The sequence below is a fragment of the Rhodnius prolixus genome, unplaced genomic scaffold (assembly GCF_049639745.1).
Source record: "Rhodnius prolixus isolate KJV_2025 unplaced genomic scaffold, Rpr scaffold_3, whole genome shotgun sequence".
Classification (NCBI taxonomy): Eukaryota; Metazoa; Arthropoda; class Insecta; order Hemiptera; family Reduviidae; genus Rhodnius; species Rhodnius prolixus.
The window spans coordinates 29,079,188-29,092,846 of NW_027411603.1; the positions used below are offsets into that span (position 1 = coordinate 29,079,188).

Here is a 13,659-nt window from a genome sequence, read left to right on the forward strand (position 1 = left end):
ACGGAAATGAAAGGACAGTTTACGCTTGGAGAATCGTAGCTACTTTGCAAACTATTTGTGTAGTGGAGACTCCTACAGTGAAGAAAATTTACCGATTAGAATTATAATGGTAGAAATAGACTATGTAAGATGTTTTGATGATGAATGTAAGATGTGTGTCTGTGTGAAAGAGTTTAGATATTTATCAATTCTTTGTTTAGAATTTTTTTCCCCCTTTATTTCAACGAGAGGATGTTCCGATCTGTATATAACACAAAACAAGCTCATCAATTATGTATCAGTACATATTACCTAAAGAAAGTAAAAAGGAAACCTTCCACTATCTATCCTCAAAATCCACTAAAACCAATTTTCCTACAAACAAATTGTTTAAACAAAAGTTATTGACCTAAATGTGTGTAATGTTTGCGCAACGTTGTGAAGAATCGTTAAAAGCAAAAAAAAATTCTCAGAAGAATGTAAAGTGGTATTATCCTTACGGAATTATCATCCAACTTAGAAATCCGGCAACACAATTATACCTTCTTTGTAAGATTTAGACACAAGGTCATACATTTTTCTGTAAAACTACTTTAGAGAGAAGCCTATCAAATCTTCCTGACCAAGAAGTGCCCTTCACCGCATTGTCCTAGCAAAAAATGTAAAGACAATCGTTCTAAATTGAACAAGAACACCAGAAATTATATGCTACAAACTTTTTATTTTTGCATGTTCATGAAAAAGCAAAAAATAAAGATCAGTATTGCAACAATACTAAGTGCCTCTTAACAATATAGTAAGGATAAGAGCAGCTCCTACATTGGGCTGCATGAGAAAGTCCAAGGATTGGCCGAAAAAAAGGACAGAATGAGTAGGGGCTGATATAGATAGAAAAATAAATCTTCCCAAGTTGCTATGTTTAAATTCAGATTTCGAGAGTTGTATATTTATTTTTTTCTAATTCATTTTTTTTTTATGAAACCTCCTACACAAATGGAGTTAAGTTTTATATCATATTATTTTATTATGAGTTTCAATTTAAGCACGCTTAACTTGATTTTGTCACAAATTGAGTGTTTTGAAGAGCAATATTTCTTACGCATTTATTTTAATATGAAGATTGATCGGCAAAACATGAACCTATGCTATGTTAAAAAACACCAAACTTTGATGTATATTTTTTTTCTATGAAATATATTTTAATTCAAGTGTAAATCTAAATATAAATATAATTTTAAGTGTAAGTAATATACAGAACATATTTTTTCAAAAATTAGTGGTATCATTTTATAAAAGTGAGACTAAATGTGGGGCTTCATTATTCCAGTACAGAAACACAATGCACTTTAAGAATGAAAGGGTAAATGAATGGGTTTCTTACGAGGGTCGTTTGAAAAGTCCGTGCAAAGTCAAAGAGATAGCACCACTGGCGCGTATCGAGGTTATGTTTAGTTAGTAGCATCTCTTGGAAGAACACACACCAAGTTTCAGCCAGATCGGTCTATTACTTTGGGTTTGGCATTCGTTTGAATCGAGGAAGTCCAGTGATTTTCAAAAAATGGACGAAAAAGAATTTCGTGTGTTGATTAAACACTACTTTATGAAAGGCAAAACGCCTCAGGAGACTAAAGAGAAGCTTGATAAACATTATGGTGTCTCTGCACCTTCGATTAGAACAGTTTATAAGTGGTTCAAAATTTTCGGAGTGGCCATATGGGCACAAGTGTCGCTGAACGTTCTGGACGCCCTGTTGAGGTTACTACTCCAGAAATCATTGATAAAATCCATGATATGGTGATGGATGACAGAAGAGTGAAGGTGCATGAGATTGCTAGTGCTGTGGGCATCTCGAATGAACGGGTACATAATATTTTGTATCAACATTTGGACATGACAAAGCTATCCGCAAGATGGGTGCCGCGATTGCTCACGCTTGACCAAAAACGAAATCGTGTGAAGTGTTGCAAGGACGGTTTACAGCTGTTCCAGAAGAATCCGCAGGACTTTAAGCGTCGTTTCATCACTGTAGATGAAACATGGATACATCACTACACTCCTGAGACCAAAGAACAATCTAAACAATGGGTTACCAAGGGGGAATCTGCGCCAAAAAAGGCGAAGACCGTTCCTTCGGCCGGAAAGATTATGGCGACTGTCTTTTGGGATTCGCAAGGAATAATCTTCATCGACTATGTGGAAAAGGGTAAAACTATTACAGGTGCATATTATTCATCGTTATTGGACCGTTTGAAAACCGAGCTGCAAGAAAAACGCCCACGATTGGCCCACAAAAAAGTCCTTTTCCATCACGACAACGCACCAGTTCACACCTCAGCTGTTGTGGTCGCAAAATTAATGGAAATAGGGTTCCAACTCGTTTCACATCCCCCCTATTATCCAGACTTGGCTCCCTCGGACTACTATTTGTTCCCCAATATGAAGAAATGGCTGGCGGGAAAAAGATTTTATTCAAACGAGGAGGTGATTGCAGAAACGAATGGCTATTTTTCAGACTTGGACAAATCCTATTATTCGGAAGGGATCAACAAACTAGAGCAGCGTTGGACGAAGTGTATAAGCCTAAAAGGAGACTATGTTGAAAAATAAAAAAGGTTTACCCCAAAAAATTAAGTAGTTTTTATTTTTGCACGGACTTTTCAAACGACCCTCGTACTTTGGCTCGAAATTTTAGAAGACCATAGTTTTAAAAGTACACGAAAATATGGTCACAAAAAATTCATTTAAGAAATGTGTAATAGGTTTGTAAATATAGTTTGAAACCCATGCCATTAACTATTTGCTATCCTATTACTAGCCGAAATTACTGAAAAAGTATGGAAAAATTGGTCAAAATAGCTTCGGTACACATTCCGATGCACATTGCAACTTCACTTTGTAAATCTAAAACTGAGATTGCCTCTATGTTTATTAGAAGGTCTCTGCAGTTCATTGCGCCCTATGTATTTTGAACATATGATATAATAAACTTTGCATCTACATTTACAAGTAATCTATTACTAATTCAAGTAATCTGAAGAAATAACAATTAAGAATTTGGTTCTTACAGCTGATATCATAAAGAAGAAGATTGTTGGCTTCATGGCGGAGCTGCTGTCAGTACGATGCACTACAGTGTTCTGGAGATAGTAACCGCAGCTTCCTATATAGTAGTCTCCAGCGGCGACAACACCGTGCTTACTTTCCCTCCTAGAAGAACTTCTCTCACTCTCTTCTCCAACTGGATCTATCCCTACCTCTTAATTAAGTTCTCATATTCAATAGTTCCCAGAAGCTAGACTTAATAGAATCTTCCATTAAATTTTTATTCTCCAATTGGGTAAAGATACAAAATTGATAAATTTTCTTCAAAAGTTTGGTATCTTTGCTAAATATCTTACCGCTTCAATATTATCTAGAAAGACTTACAATATCGTACAGTATCTGCCGAGATTGTCGGACGACGAATAACTAATTCTAAGATCGTGATTTTCTCGGACAGCCAGGCGGCTCTGCGAGCTAACGGTTCAGGTCAATTTAAGGCTGGTATGGGACCGTCTGGGTACCCTGAAGAAAATTAGTGACCAAAATAAAGTATTTCTAGATGGGTGCCTGGTCATTCAGGACATAAGGGAAACGAAGCGGCAGATTTATTGGCCCGGGAAGGCTCTGCGTGGCACTTCGTTGGCCCGGAGTCCTATTTTGGGGTCTCCAAGTGTCTTAAGACTGCGGCCATTAAACTATGGGTGCAGACTAGGTCTCAGGAGTGGTGGCTTGCTTATGAACAAGGAGTTCATAACGGGCTATTCGACAAAGCTGACTGCAGAATTAATCCGTCAAGGCCGTGGGGCTATAGGGATAATTGTAGGCCTATTAACCGGCCACTGCAGGCTCAGAAAACATATGCATCGCATGGGCCTGGCCTTTGTAGGTTCTGTCAGGAAGAGGAGGAAACGCCACTGCACGTGTTGTGTCAGTGTGAGGTGCTTGTCTGGCTAAGGATGTTACTTCTCGGCGATGAAAAACCAATAACTGTGAGCTTTACCCAAGAGTCGCTCTCTGGAATTAAGAGTATGATTAAACGGAGGGGCCTGGAGAGTGAGCTCTAGAGTGGGGGAACCACAATAGATCCAAAGGAGTCGCAGTGGCGTAGGCCTTAAGGGCCGCCCTATTAGAATCTTATCTTACAATATCATGCGAGCTTTTGGGAATTCAGAATCAGAACACATTTCCCACCTATGGTTATAATACTCTGGATATGATCACACTCTAGATAAAAGCCAACACTTCAAAAAATTGGTGTGTATCTAGTACTAATTGATGTCTTCTTGACCATTACATGTCAAAAATTACCCTGGATTATACGAAACAATCACAAGGTCGGAATCTTATAGATTATCGTACCTCGAAGGGGTATTTTAACAATTCCGAAAGATATTACAGTATATTTAAGGGATATAGAGCAGAGATATAGGCTGGGTTTTAAAAAAATTGATTAATTGAAAATCCAAGAAGCCGTGTAAAAGAAATATATTATGTGCCTGTTAGAAAAGTATTACAGTCTGCAATTTCACATGCCATCACTCTTAAAGTTGTCGTAATAAATAAAAACTCTGATATAAATTGATCTTTTTTTTTATTAATGCTTTTATAACATTTACATAAGAGAGTAATTTTCTTTTGTTGATGTGTAAGATTTTTAATGTTTTGTTTTTATTTTTCAAAACATTTATCATTTTTTGTGAAACCAAAATATTATTAAATCATTTTTTATTTTATTTTTTTTTATCTTTATAAATATTGATCCCTTGTTTACGTTCTCTTTCTCATGTAAGACGATAGCAGTTTATTTGTTCTCCTTATTGAAACAAAATACAACGTTTTATTGCAGTAGAATTGATCTAAATTATTTATTTATTTTTAATTTTTATTGAAATTTGCGACTGTAACGGTTGTTGCAACAAGCAAATGTGATGTAATATCTTGAATGAAGATTGAATGGAGAAGGCACCCAGTGGCGACACTCAATTTTTAATAAATTAGATTCACGTTAATGAATTTTAATACGTTCGTTAGAAATTGCTCATACCGTAACATACTCTTCTACCAGAAGTACTTAACGATTTCTGGGCACTGGCCTAACCTACTGATTTTAATAGTCCAAAATAGACTGTTTTCTCCTCTATTTACTCGAAAGTTGAGTGAAAGATGAGTTGATACTTAAAAATAATAAACATTTATAAATAAAACAAATACTGTTTTTGATGAATTAATAATTCAACCTGTTTGCATTTTTTGCAAATCTACGTCATTTCATTAAGCTCTAGGCAATCAAATTCACATCATAAGCAAAAAGGTTAAATGATTCAGCCACATTCTATCAATTCTAACTTCATTCTAGTTAATTGAATTCATCCCGAAATATCAATGTATTTCAACTGACTTATATTCACTAAAAAAACCGCTGATGTATTTTTTATACATTTCATTCTAATATTTACTATTTTGTAATCTACATTTTGTCAATGAGAGTTATTATGACAACATCTTTCTTGAAAGAGTAAAGGTTTTCCTAAAATCGGTAAATAGTAGGTATAGAGGGAACTTGTAAATTTCAGATTTCGCATTTAACTGTTTAATTGTAAAGATATGGACTACATTGCCATAGTAAAGTTACCGCCTACTTTTTTCAGGCGGGGCTTAACGTCCAACTGCCAATTAGCTGCTGTGGACGGGGCAGAAGCTCATATTTTACTTCTAACAATTTTTTCCAATAAATAAAAAGTAGTCATACGCGGGATTCGAACTAGGGATCTCCCACTTACAAAGCCACGCTCTTTACTACTAGACCAAGACCCAAATTCAAGAACATGATGGAATTGAGCTGTCACCATCAGCTTAACATTTGTTCTGATCAGTGATTCACTGATACCGCCAGCAATTCAAAATTAATATGAGCGCAAAACCGTTCAAATAGTTTCACAGCAAACTCAATGTGTTGGGCATAGATAAAACTCTACTGTGGGTGCCGGGGCATGTAGGTGTGGAAGGACAAGATAGTCGATGACCTGGCAAACCAAAGCGACAAAACCTCCTTTATAGCATCCAAAACTTTTTATCCCAGTATGACTACTTTTTATTTATTAGAAAAAATTATGGTTAGGCGATGTTTTTTCTGTGATGAGCTTAAGTGGGAGGAAGAGGCTGTGAATCAGCCTTCTGGTCTGAGGCACGATAACATCTGCTTGAGTAACCAATATCCATAACAGATCTGAAGCATGCCTGAAACACTGATTTTGACGCTTCTTAAATTGAAAATAAATAAATAATAATAATAATAATGTTTTGTTCTACCAGAAAAAAACACTCTGCGATATAAATAAATTCAGTTCTCAGAATAGTAATATACTCTTCAAAGTACCGATAAATGGCTAATATATTCTGATATTAACAGTGAATAACATAGACTGTATTTTAGAGTTAGGTATCTAATCTTGATGCCTATCAATATTTGGTACAATTTAAGAGGCTCTTGAATGATTGGGTGGTTTCAAGTCTGCGGACACTCTATAAACTAGAGTCCTTTGAAGAGATTTTCAGGCGAAGATACAAATGGTTAAAGTATGCATGAGTCATACAAGTTCATCGTTCTGTAACTTAATGGGTAAAAGGGCTAAAACTCTGAAGAGAGCAGGCAATTAGAAACGTGAAAAAAGAGATGTTGAAACGTTTGGCAATAAATACAATCTACTCAAAACTTATCTCCAACTAACCAAAGTTCAAAATTAAAATTGAATTTGCTAATCTTTACTTCTTATCTATTTTTTGTTATTTTCTCTCAATAGGCAAATCTCAAATTACAGAATTAGTTAATCGTCCTCTTATTGCTTTCTTAAAGTCTAATAATTGCTACTTATGTAAGAAATGTACATCACTAAGCAATACAATTTCTTCAGAATCATAAAGAGATAATTGATCATTTTTGTTAAAAAAAAAATTGTTAAGGTGGAAAAATTGCCAAGAATTGGAGAATGCTCATTGCTATTACATAACAGATGGGAATGAAAAATGAAGGAATAACAAGAACAAAATGAGTTTATTGTTATAATGAACATTACCGAAAAGAATCGTCATTAGATTATTTCTTTGTAGAGGTGGCCTTTTCTTTCTAACGAATCAGAGCGCATCGTACTATTTTTAAAATTCTATTAACAGAACCTTTACATTTACTACATTCCCTTGTAGATAAACAATTCTTTGGTACTTCGATAAAATTAAAGTAACTTCACACAAAAGATTGAGCTAATTGCTTTTCCTTAATGGAAATCTCTTAAAGTTCTCATCTTCTTTCTTTACAAAAACCTAGGAATTTCATTGGATTTAAATTTAAATTTAAAAATAAAAAAAACTTATACAACGTAGAAAGTTAAAACAAATTTACCTACTAGATGAATTTACCATACGAAATTATTGTTCCTATTGATTTTTTTTTATTTTCTCAAGGAACCAAAGTTTTATCAATAAAACTTTCCTCAAAGTAAAAGAGATTGTAAGGTAATAAAAGTAATAGCATGGGAATATGTAGGCTCCAATGAAAGAATATCTGTGAAAATTGAATGATGATTTCACTTAGCGTTTAACGTTATGCTAGCAAAACACCAGTGAGGTCGACCTTGACAAGGTCGATTCAAACCGACAAGTTAAAAAATTAAAAATACACAAATAAATAAACCTTTATATTTGTAGTAAATAGTGAATTAAAAATAAGATGTATAACAAATTATAAAGCTAATAAACTTAAAAAACTATTGTAGTTCTTTTTGAAGCAGCTTTAATACATATGTATTTATTTATTTGAAATTTACAACTGTAAGAGCTCCAAGGTTAAATGTGCGGCCAACTATCTTTTGACTTTACGTTATAATAAACACTATTTTGGGTATTTTTCATCGTTTTTGGTGACTGATTTCTTAATCAAAAGTGTAGAATAATATTGCAAATTTCAGTCGTTTTACTTTATTTTTATTTTTTGCCAAGCTTTTATCTTAAGGATTAGGTCAACTTCAGGACATTGCTTATTAACAATTATGATACAAATTTATTTTTTTTACATTGTTGTATGTAATACATAGTTTTTATCTAGATGTACCACCATTTTTTCTAGTCGCTCAACTTGTACCTTCCTTACCTTGCATTTTGTAATAAATGGATAATTGCTGTCAAACGGGTTTACCTAAATTATTGTATAAAGTGCCAATCCTCCTTAAAATTAAGTTACTGACAGAAAGTTTCTAAATTCAAACAAATTAGGAAAGGGCTTCCAAAGAGAAAAGTTCTAAACATATCATAATCATGATAGATGGAGTTATAAATAGTTGGATGAAAGTGCTGACTGACTTAGCGGTTTTAGTATATACTGACGACCTAGTGATTTGGGGATCTAGTAGCAACATTTGTTGCCTTGTTAAACTGGGCAATTGCGGCCCAAATACCATAGATTAGTGATCAGAAAACAATGAATTTGTTTTCTACCTCAATAATCTCACGTCATCATCGGAGAATGATGTTTTGGGTATAAAGATAAAAGGTGTCTGTAAACATTAGATATGTAGCATTCGCCTTGGACAATACGTTGACTAGATAGATAAAATATTCCTCCGATAATGGCTAGGTTCTGTTAAAATTGTTGAAAAATTCTTAAAAGTGCAATGTTAGACCTGTAATCGTATATGAAACTAAGTTCTGATTATTAATTAATTCAAATATTTTATGAAAACTAGACGAGGAGCAGAATAAGATGCTTCTAATTATAATGGGACTCTTACCTCTGCCAGTCGGCTACATGCCCAGGCTAAACTGTAAGGTTTAGAAGAGGAAAAAGGGCCTTTATTCTTGTATAACAAAAAGGATGATGCGTCCAATAAATGATATATAGAAAGCATATCGTTTAAAAATTCAACAATTCCCTACTGTCGTATATAAGAAGCTTTAACGAGAAGCGAATCTAGAACAAAGATAACTCATAAAACTGCTCTTAGTTTTGATCCATTAGGGTTACTCAAATTTGGTCTTTTCAGAATTAATAAGAACCCTTCTCGTATTAATAACTGAAGACGGCAAACAAGACGACAGAACTGCCTCAGTCGCATATAGGAATGTGAAGCGAAAGTTGAGAGCCGCCTTTTCTATCCAGAAAATCCCATCCATCCGGGTGTACAGGTAGGATCGCAAGCTAGCAATTTCGATGGAGAATTCATGGTAATAGATTTAATTGACAGTAAAGTGATCGCGTTAAATGCAAGTTGGGCTATTAAAGAAGAAGATAAAGTCTTGTTAGAATTTTTTTTTTTTTAAAAAAAGCAATAACTTGTTTTCGTCTGCAGTAAAAAAGAGAACTGCTAGATCTTAAGTCCGTCAACAGAATTAATAATAATATTTACACCTAATTTTTCAAACAAATTAGTAAAAATTAATATGAATCTTAATTTAAAGATAATATTAAAAAAACTGATGCAATAATAATAATAATGAAAATATAAAATCAATTAATTGAAGAAAAAGAAAGAAATAACTGAAATTGAAATAAAAAATAAAAGTAATTATTGAATTGCTAGGTTATTATTGAATTACCAGGAGGCAATTAAGTTGGAATTTATTTTTTTTTACTAATTGGGCAAACGCTACTCTACAATAACTAACTAAGGAAATCCAGTATCTCCATTCAGACAATCATGAACTTCGCTTCAGGAAAGGTCTGGGGACCAAGACCACCTCAGGCGCATTTCATCATCCACAAATCGTCAGGAAGTGGAACAATTTCTCACTTTCTCCTCCATTTATACGCCAAGTACATGACGTACGTGTCTCTGAAGTGTATATAATTGAATCCCAGTAGGTCTCCTCCTATTTTAAGGATCCAACTAAAGTTGGACAAGGACTGTTCACTTGTTTTTATATAACTCTTATCACTTAAATTATAGTGCAACATTTTAACTGAAACAGAGGTATCTTATGTTTCGAGAGCGATCATTGCTGCCGCTATTTCAAATCGGATAGCTAGTAAACTGGCAAAAGCAAACGCAGAGGGCGAGTAGCACAGTCTTCAGAAGAAAGAGAGGAGTGTGTTAGTGAAGAAGCGGAGGAATATTTCGGGTTTATCGGTAACGAAGAGCCAGTTTGCTTGGCAAGAGATGATGGTGTCTAACAGCCGCACGTTCCTGCGATGCTTACCCTGCAAAAAAAATTATTACAGCGGAAGTGCTCGGCGCATACAGTAAAGAACATACTGGATAAAAGATGGGAAAAATAGATCATTAATTTCATACCAGAGTGACTAGTGTAGCATGTTTTCGGCTCGTAACCGGACACGACAACTTAAAAGCATCGGATTGAGATATTGGTGTGTAGCTACTGCTATTGTGACATTGGGCCAAATAGGCCGATGTTCAATATTTAATTTTTTTGTAGAAAAAGACGCCCATCTAAACAGGCTATCTATCATTATGGCGTAGTTTTAAAACTAAAATGAAAAGTATAGTTCATTCCTTTGGTTTATACCATGTACGGCAACCTTGAAATTATCAGATGTCAAAGAAAATGAGAGTTATAAAAGAATGCTGTAACCTACATAAATGGAAGCAGTTTACTGAACTGAGTAATACAACTTTCATTATCCTTACTTTTACTTCCTACAGCCGCCATGGAAGTAAGTTGCTACAGTAATTTTGTTGCTAAGACTTCCTAGATCTTCCTTTTTAATTACTCGATGAGACATCTTTATTGTTATCAAGAATCAATTTAAAAAAATAGACACTCAAAGACTTTTTCTCACTCCATTTCTAATAGCATCTAGTATTGCTGAATCCTGAAGGCAAACCAACCTTTTTCCTTCTACAGAATTAATAGAACAGTGAATCAAATATCATTATTGTCGCATAGCGAGTCTCGTTCACAAGGACTAAAATCTTTCTTCTACCTGTGCAAATGGAGAACAAAACCCCACATGGGCAGCCAACGCTATACGACTCCCTACACTCCCTATATGTCACCTCGGGGTTATTGTAACCTAGTGTTCACAAGTCTGGAATGGATTATTGCTCGCCTTATGATCTCAACACCACAAAGATATGCCTTCATAAAGAAATAGTTTGCAACTAGCTTACATAGACTTGATAAAGATCTCAAACTTCGGAGCAGTACGATATAACTCGGCTCCAATACTTCCTCTGTCTTGGTCAGAGGGAGACATCAGTGTAGTTCACAGAACAGAGTAACTTGCAATCCACTCTTCCAGGCCTATCGATTCTTTAAGAACGTTTGAGCTTGCCGAAGCTGTATTTAAGAGTTATTCCATCGCAGGCGAAATTTAAAACCAGATTCGCTTCCAGCTCCTCGTAAAGTCTTCGATTTGCTTTGCTATGACAGAAAAAGAGGGCAGCGAGTGTGTATGACGCTACATTTCGATAAGCCTAAAAAAGTAGTAGTCACTCAGACAAAGCTAATCCCAGTTTAATGTTGCTAGAAGACTCTGCTAGCTCTTTCAACAATTTCGGCGCATGCTTTTGATAATCCGAACGCGGATTGGTAATGCCGTCAGTGTAACAGACTCTTCTCTAATATTCTTCTTACAAATTCGCTTCTTTCTACCGATTATTTTTAAACTTGATACATACTATCATTGCAATCGTCCTCAACTTTTTTAGAATTTCAACATTTATTGTAAGAAATTATTTTGAAAAAGTTTTGGTTAGACTTCCCACTAAAGTGGAAGTCACTTACATATTGTTGTTTAAATTTTAAGTTGAATGTAAATAGAGTTTCCAAAAATACCATTTCATTGAATAATTTTTTCTTTTGGTCAAAAATGTCACCAATGGTTTTCTGTAAACTTGTATGCCTTCTAGATTAATGAAGGTCTGTTACTTTTATTTGATATACGAGTATTTTTACTCATATCTTAATTTATAGGGTTTCCTACATTGAAGTTAAGGCCGTTGATTGTTTCAACATTGTATAATAATAATTTATGACTACCAAATTTTTAACCAGAATTCCGAGTTGGAATGGGTTTGGCTTTTATGAGTTCTCTGAAATTATTCAAACAGTTGATTTAACGTGTTTTGGCCTATCACAAATTGTTTTGAAACTTACTTTAAAGAACAATAAATTTGATGAAGTCTGCGGAAGCTGTGTCATTATATATCCTTTAATAGAATCATCATTATATGAACAAAAGTTAGAAAATTTTATTACAGAAACTGCTATAAAAAAATTCTGGTAAATTGGGGAAACTAATATTGAATTCCGGAAAACTATATAACTTCAACTGGCAAAAATTCGATGCGCCTGGGCAGGAAAAAAAATAAAGGAAAACTAAAACGATTATTAATTTATTAGATACCATTTATTGTTTTTTCTTTAAATATATATTTTATATTTTTTTACATACGAACGAGTAGAAATTTATTTTTTAAATGTATTATTTACATTCATCGTTTATATGCGTTTATATATATACACTATAAACATTTATGTACAAAAAATAAGTTACACATATCATATACAACAAAGTAAATGCTATTTATATGTTTTAATAATTGTTTATGTGCTATTTAGATCAGCTAGTTACATATTTACAATAATTTATTAAAACCATTATACACTTATTTATTACTAACTATTTTGTCCATTTCATGTTTGTAATTTATAAACGAGATCAAAGGATAAAACTAGCCTGTTCAAGCGGTACCAGAATGAAAATCAAATTTTTCTATTATTAAAATTTCCAATAATTTCTTTTAACAAAAATTATGGTCATACTGGCGCTGACTGTAAAGAGTTACAAAGCCTAGTTTTTGAGGAATTTATTCAAATCATGTAAAATCAAAAATCTATCACTTAAATCAATTTTTTAAAACTCAAGAGCATTTCTCTAATCTAGCTAAAATTCATTAACAATTATTACTTAGAATTGGCAAAAATATAAGTATATATATTTTTTAATTTGATGCAACTGTTTGTGAATCTGATTAGATTAAAAGAAAAGGTGGCTTAAAGCTAATCACGATTACCTTTGAATCTTTGCTGTGCTTTAAATCGACAGGACTTTAAATTATTGATTGATGACTAAGACATCATTTCAAAAACTGTCACCGAGAACATTGAACTAAAAATAAGTAATATAACCAAAAACTGCTCAGAACCAAAAACAAGAATAATTATTACAGAATAACTATTCTGAGCATGACTGGTAGTGCCACCAAGGTAAAGAACACTAAAAAAATTATTTGAAGTGGAATTTAGAACCTAATGCCAAAAAAAATTTAATCAATTACTTTTATCCTTAGTAAAATACATTAAAGATCTTAAAATAATCACATTTTTTGATAAACCACTTTGTTCTTGCAAGGCTTACAATATTTATATACACTTATAAACCTAAAATAATTTTAGACTTGGCTTTCACGAACTATTTGCTGCCTCTTTTAGTATTTTTTAAAATTAGGTTATTATATTTCCCATGTGGAAAAAAGAAAAATGGTTAATAAAGATATTCTTATTTCGTCTGAGGAACTTAGACAAAGAGGACATTAAAAGAAAATGAATACAAATGTGATTCAAATCATGTAAAATCAAAAATCTATCACTTAAATCAATTTTTTAAAACTCAAGAGGTGATGGGGT

General features: G+C 33.5%; 1 protein-coding gene across 1 annotated transcript in view; it reads left to right on the forward strand.

Moving 5' to 3' along the window:
- Nucleotides 1-13,659, forward strand: part of lin-52 (DREAM core complex component lin-52) — a 450,123-nt gene that overhangs the window by 277,622 nt on the left and 158,842 nt on the right. The gene's annotated exons all lie outside the window — the stretch shown is intronic.